The sequence below is a fragment of the Triticum dicoccoides genome, chromosome 7A, assembly GCF_002162155.2.
Source record: "Triticum dicoccoides isolate Atlit2015 ecotype Zavitan chromosome 7A, WEW_v2.0, whole genome shotgun sequence".
In the NCBI taxonomy this organism is placed as follows: Eukaryota; Viridiplantae; Streptophyta; class Magnoliopsida; order Poales; family Poaceae; genus Triticum; species Triticum dicoccoides.
Window position 1 is genome coordinate 482,502,563 of NC_041392.1, and position 6,927 is coordinate 482,509,489.

Here is a 6,927-nt window from a genome sequence, read left to right on the forward strand (position 1 = left end):
TTTATAGGCATAAGTGGAGCTAGGAGAGTCCAAATGAGGTGCGGTTTTCGGCCACGCGATCGTGATCGAACACTCTAGATGATGGAGCAGAGTTTGGTGGGTTTTAGGCCAAATTGGAGGGGTGTTGGGCTGCACACACACGAGGCCTTTTCGGTCCCTCGGTTAACCGTTGGAGTATCAAACAAAGTCCAAATGACACGAAACTTGACAGGCGGTCTACCGGTAGTAAACCAAGGCCGCATGACAAGTCTCGGTCCAATCCGGAAATGTTTAATCCCCACACACGAAAGAAAGTTAGAAATGGCCACCGGAGGAGAACGAAGCGCCGGAATGCAAAACGGACAACGGAGAAAATGCTCGAATGCATGAGATGAACACGTATGCAAATGCAACGCACATGATGACATGATATGAGATGCATGACAACGAAAACAACACACGGAGACAAAAACCCAAACCCGAGAAAATAAAATAACTTAACGCCGGAAACGGCAAGAGTTGGAGTACAAATTGGGAAAGTTACATCCGGGGTGTTACAACACTCCACCACTATGAAAGGATCTCGTCCCGAGATCTAGGACTGAAAGAACGCCGGGTACTCAGAACGGAGGTGATCCTCGCGTTCCCAGGTAGCTTCACGGTCGGAATGGTGTGACCACTTGACTTTGAGAAATTTGATTGACTTGATGCGAGTCTTGCGTTCAGTCTCTTCAAGAATAGCAACTAGGTGCTCATGATAAGAGAGATCTTCTTGGAGCTCAATGTCCTCGAAGTTGACGGTGCGGTCACGAGTCTTGAAGCACTTTCGAAGCTGAGAGACATGGAACACGTCATGAACATTTGCCAAGTTTGAAGGAAGCTCGAGTTGATAGGCGAGGTCGCCTCTCTTGCTGACAATCTTGAAAGGTCCCACGTATCTAGGGGCAAGCTTCCCTTTGATACCGGAGCGATGAGTACCTTTCATAGGAGAGACACGGGGGTAAACATGATCTCCGATCTCGAAAGCCAAATCACGGTGCTTACTATCATAGTAGCTCTTCTGGCGGGATTGGGCTGCTTTGAGGTTATCACGAATGACTTTGCACATTTCTTCTGCTTCTGTGATTAAGTCATTACCCAAAAGCTGACGTTCACCGGTTTCAGACCAGTTGAGAGGGGTACGACACTTCCTGCCATACAGAATTTCAAATGGGGCCTTGCCCGAACTTGCTTGAAAACTATTGTTGTAGGAGAATTCAGCATAAGGAAGACAATCCTCCCACTTCATGCCGAAGGAGATCACACAAGCCCTGAGCATATCTTCAAGAATCTGGTTGACACGCTCGACTTGACCGCTTGTTTGAGGATGGAAAGCAGTGCTGAAGTGGATGTTCGTGCCCATGGCCTTCTGAAAAGAATCCCAAAACTTCGAGGTAAAGATGCTGCCACGGTCTGAAGAGATCACTTGAGGAATACCGTGCAGAGAGACAATACGAGAGGTATAGAGTTCCGCCAATTGAGCTGCAGATATCGACTCTTTGATAGGCAGAAAATGAGCCACTTTGGTGAGTTTGTCGATGACAACGAATATATCATCATTGCCACGCTTGGACTTAGGAAACCCAGTCACGAAGTCCATCTCAATGTGGTCAAACTTCCATTCTGGAATGGCAAGAGGTTGGAGGAGACCAGCTGGCCTTTGGTGTTCCGCCTTCACTCTTCTGCAGACATCACATTCATTCACGAATTGAGCGATCTCGCGCTTCATTCGAGTCCACCAATAAGCTTGCTTGAGGTCCTGATACATCTTCGTGCTCCCAGGGTGGATGGAGAGGAGAGAATTGTGAGCCTCGTTCATGATCACTTTACGGAGGTCACCTTTGGGTACCACAATTCGATCTTCGAAGAAGAGAGTGTCCTTGTCATCAAGGCGGTAGCACTTGTACTTGGACTGACTCTTGGCAATCCCAATCTTCACCTTTTTCACCATAGCATCAAGAAGCTGGGCTTGGCGAATCTGGTCTTCCAAGGTAGGAGAAACTTGAAGGTTGGCGAGGAAACCTTGAGGAACGACTTGCAGGTTAAGTTTGCGGAAAGCTTCACAAAGCTCGGGTTGATAAGGCTTAAGAATCAGACTGTTGCAGTAAGCCTTCCTGCTCAAAGCGTCAACAATCACATTGGCCTTTCCTGGAGTATACTCGATACTCGAATTATACTCTTGAATCATTTCAACCCAACGAGTTTGCCTGAGGTTGAGATTAGGCTGAGTGAAGATGTACTTGAGACTCTTGTGATCAGTGAAAATGTCCACTTTTCTTCCCAATAGAAGATGTCTCCAAGTCAACAGAGCATGCACAACTGTCGCCAACTCGAGATCATGAGTGGGGTAGTTCTTCTCATTAGGCTTCAACTGGCGAGATGTATAAGCAACAACTTTCTTCTCTTGCATCAATACTGCGCCAAGACCTTGGAGAGAGGCATCACAAAAGACCTCGTACGACTTGGATTCATCAGGTGGAGTCAAAACTGGAGTAGTGATCAACTTCTCTTTCAAAGTGTTGAAAGCAATATCACACTCCGGAGACCAAACGTACTTGACGTGCTTCTGAAGAAGATTTGAGAGAGGCTTCGCAATCTTAGAAAAGTTTTCAATGAATCTTCGACAATAGCTTGCGAGACCGAGGAAACTGCGGAGTTGCTTCATGTTCTGAGGAGGTTCCCAATTCACAATTGCAGACACCTTCTCAGGATTCACGGCAATGCCCTTGGCAAAGATGATATGACCAAGATAAAGAACCTCATCGAGCCAAAATTCACACTTGGAGAACTTGGCGTAGAACTGATGTTCCCTGAGCTTATCAAACATCAAACGCAAGTGTTGGCATGATCTTCCTTGTTCTTGGAGAAAACCAGAATGTCATCGAGATAGACCAAAACGAAGTCATTGGTGTAGGCATTGAAGATGAAGTTCATCATGCGAGAGAACGTCGGAGGAGCGTTGGCGAGGCCAAAAGACATGACAGTGTATTCATATGAACCAAAGCTTGTTCTGAATGCTGTTTTGGGAATATCTTCTTCATGAATGCGAATCTGGTGATAACCCATACGGAGATCAAGCTTGGAGAATACTTGGGCACCTTTGAGTTGTTCGAACAACTCATTGATGTTGGGAAGTGGGTATTTGTTCTTGATGGTCTTCTTGTTCATTGGACGGTAATCAACACAAAGTCGGTCCGTTCCATCCTTCTTCTTCACAAAAAGAACACCACAACCCCACGGAGAAGAACTAGGCCGGATGAGACCCATTTTCTCTTGCATATCGAGTTGCTTCTTCAGCTCCTTCAACTCTTCAGGTCTGAGCTTGTAAGGACGTTTACACACAGGTTCCATGCCAGGCTCAAGATCAATAACGAATTCAACTGGCCGGTGCGAAGGCATTCCTGGAAGCTCTTCTGGAAAGACGTCTTGATATTCACAAACGACTGGAATTTGCGAGATAGCGTCCAATGCACCCTTCTCATTGAGAGAAAATAGACGAATAGTATCATCACGAGTGGCAAATACAATTACATCCTCAGACGAATGAGTCAATTGAATCTGCCTGGCTGCACAATCAAGCTGAGCCTTGTGCTTCGAAAGCCAATCCATTCCGAGAATAAGATCAATATCCGAGTTACCAATAACCACCGGGGAAGAGAGAAACTTGTAATCACCCAATGTGATAGAGATATCGGGAGCAACCAAACTAGAAGTCAAAAGCTTGCCGGGAGAAACAACTTGCATGACTTTGGGCATAATCTCGGTATCAACATTGTGCTTCGATGCAAACGGGCATGACAAAAAGGAATGCGATGCACCAGTGTCAAAAAGAACTTTCACAGGAACATCGTTAACAGGAAGGTTACCCATGATCACATCTGACGAGTCCTCTGCCTGAGCTGCATTCATCAAATTGACCTTGGCATGCTTGGGGTTATGCTTGACCACAGTTGTACTTGCCGATCTCACAGGAGGAGGAGGAGGAAGACGCCTCTGGTTGAGACACTTGTTGGCATAGTGACCCTTCTGTTGGCACTTGTTGCACGTGACCTCTGAAAGCGGACGGTGATACGGAGCACTCGATCTTGGAGCTTGAGACGAAGTCTTGTTCTGAAAGCCAGGGTTGGGTGGGTGGGAAGAACCACTGCCACCTTTGCTCTTCTGCTGATACGGCTGACGGAATGGAGGAGGAGGAAGCCAAAACTTCTGCTGCTTGGCCACTTGAGTAGAGGAAGAAGGAGTAACATCTCTGACTCGCTTCTTGGAAGCATCACACCTCAACTGAGCAGCCTCTTGCTTCAGTGCCATGTTGTAGAACTCATCGTATCTCAAGGGCTCAAAGAGGACAAGAGCGAGCTGAATTTCTTCTCTGAGACCACCCTTGAACTGATATATCATGCTCTTCTCATCAGGGACGTCCTACTTGGCAAAGCGGGCGAGCTTCTGGAACAACTTGTTGTAGTCATAGACAGACAAAGAGCCTTGCTTTAGATTGCGGAATTCCTCACGCTTGCTTTCAACCACGCTCTGCGGAATATGATGAGCTCGGAAATCTCGACAGAAATCATCCCAAGTGATAACACGTCCACCTCTGGAGTCCTTGTACTGCTGGAACCATTCTGCAGCTTGATCTTTGAGTTGGAAGGAAGCGAACTTAACAAAGTCCTCAGGCCTGACGTTACTACACTCGAAATGCTTGCACAGATCCACAAGCCAATCGTCAGCATCGGTTGCCTCAACACAATTGCTGAAAGTCTTTGGCCCGTTAGCAAGGAACTGGTTCAGTGTAGCAAAGTGACTCTGATTGCTGCCTTGATTCCCTTGACTGCCTTGATTGCGCTCTTGGAGAATTTGTATGATCAGCTGTGTGTTTGCATTGGTTGCGGCCATCACAGCTTGCCATGCCTCCGGAGGAGGTGGAGGCGGTGGCGGATCAGGATTCGGAGTCATGCGCGTTGGAGGAGCCATCCTGAAGAGGTTGACCACCATTAGCACATTGACAGATAAATTATTGAAGCTGAATCCAACGGAATGAAAATTGCAACATATAGTATTCACATCCGAACAAAATGAACGAATGCATTCCTCTTGAAATGGTCACATATCCATAAATTGAGAAGCCACGTAGAGTTAAGGTAGAGAAATAAATCAACAAGGTACGGATCAAGAACGAATAATCGGTAAGAAATCCCAATCTCAAACCAATATCCGTGGAAGAAGAACTAGAGCTACTAGAATTCCCACCTATGAAACTCCCGAACCTTTCTGGTTATGCAATCAGGTGTTGGGGATACAGGGGAAGCATAATATCTCACCCAAACTAGCAAATCCTACATCCAGCTGTATCCATCCTTCAACACATAACCAAGAAACCTTCGGAAACCATCTACCTCAACCTTCGAAAAGCATCCGTTATACAAGTTATGGCGATACTCCCGAACTCCCGCCCCAGTACTGGGTGGCGTCGAGGTTATCTCACCAACGAACTGCATAAAAGAGATTTTCAATGTCGGCGTACTAAACTCAGGTATTCCAGAACTGCAACGATAAAATTATGATGACAACACCTTAGAGCTCAACTCCCCAGGACACTTCCACTAAACCCCTGACAGGAGGCACCAAGATAATGTTCTCATCATAAAACCATCGGAACGATTCCAAGATACCCGCGTGATCCTAAATTTTTTTAGTGAAATTTGAGAAGAGAAGAGTCAAAACTCTACGTCAGGAAGCCTTACCAGAGCGATGAGGAGACTGGGAAGTAAAAAGAATTCCTAATCTCTCCGATATATAATTCCTAAAAGACTCAAAACATTTTTCTAGACACAACTCGGCCGCTAAAAACGATCAAGCAATGGGGCTCCTAAGGTCGGGGAAGGCTCTGATTACCAACTTGTAACACCCCCGATGCGACTATAGCTCCCACGTGTCGAGGCACGACTTAGAGACATAATCGCATTGAAGGCATATGTCGCAAGTTAGGCAATCTTCACAAACATCCCATGTAATATGAATAATAAAAGGGAGATAACATAGTTGGCTTACACTCGCCACGTCAATCAAGTACATAAATAACATTACATCAACCAACACTCATGGCCCAACTACGGCGCCAAAATAAAAGAGAACCCAACATGCGACACGGTCCCAATCACCCCAACTGGGCACCACTACTGATCATCGGGAAAGGAGACATAGTATCGTTGAGAGTCTTCGTCGAACTCCCACTTGAGCTCATACGCGTCTCCTGGAGCGGAATCATCAGGCCCTGGATCTGGTGTAATAGTAATATGTGAGCCATGGGGACTCAGCAATCTCGCACCCTCGCGATCAAGACTATTCAAGCTTATAGGTAAGGCAAGGGTAAATATAAGTGGAGCTGCAGCAAGCGACTAGCAAGTATGGTGGCTAACTTATTCGCAAAAGAGAGCGAGAAGAGGAGGCAAAGCACGAGCGAGAAGCTAGAGAACAACCTGCGCAAACATTACTCCAACACCGTGTCCACTTCCCGGACTCCGCCGAGAAGAGGCCATCACGGTAACACACTCAGTTGATTCATTTTAATTAATTAAGATTCAAGTTATCTACAACCGGACATTAACAAATTCCCATCTGCCCATAACCGCGGGCACGACTTTCGAAAGTTCAATCCCTACAGGGGAGTCCCAGCTTAGCCCATGACAAGCTCTCACGGTCAACGAAGGAATAAACCTCCTCCCAAGACGTTCCGATCAGACTCGGTATCTCGGTTACTCAAGACACTTCGACAGGTTAAAACAAGACCAGCAACACCGCCCGAATGTGCCGACAAATCCCGATAGGAGCTGCACATATCTCTTTCTCAGGGCACACTCAGATGAGACATCCTACGAGTAAAACCAACCCTCAAGTTGCCCCGAGGTGGCCCCG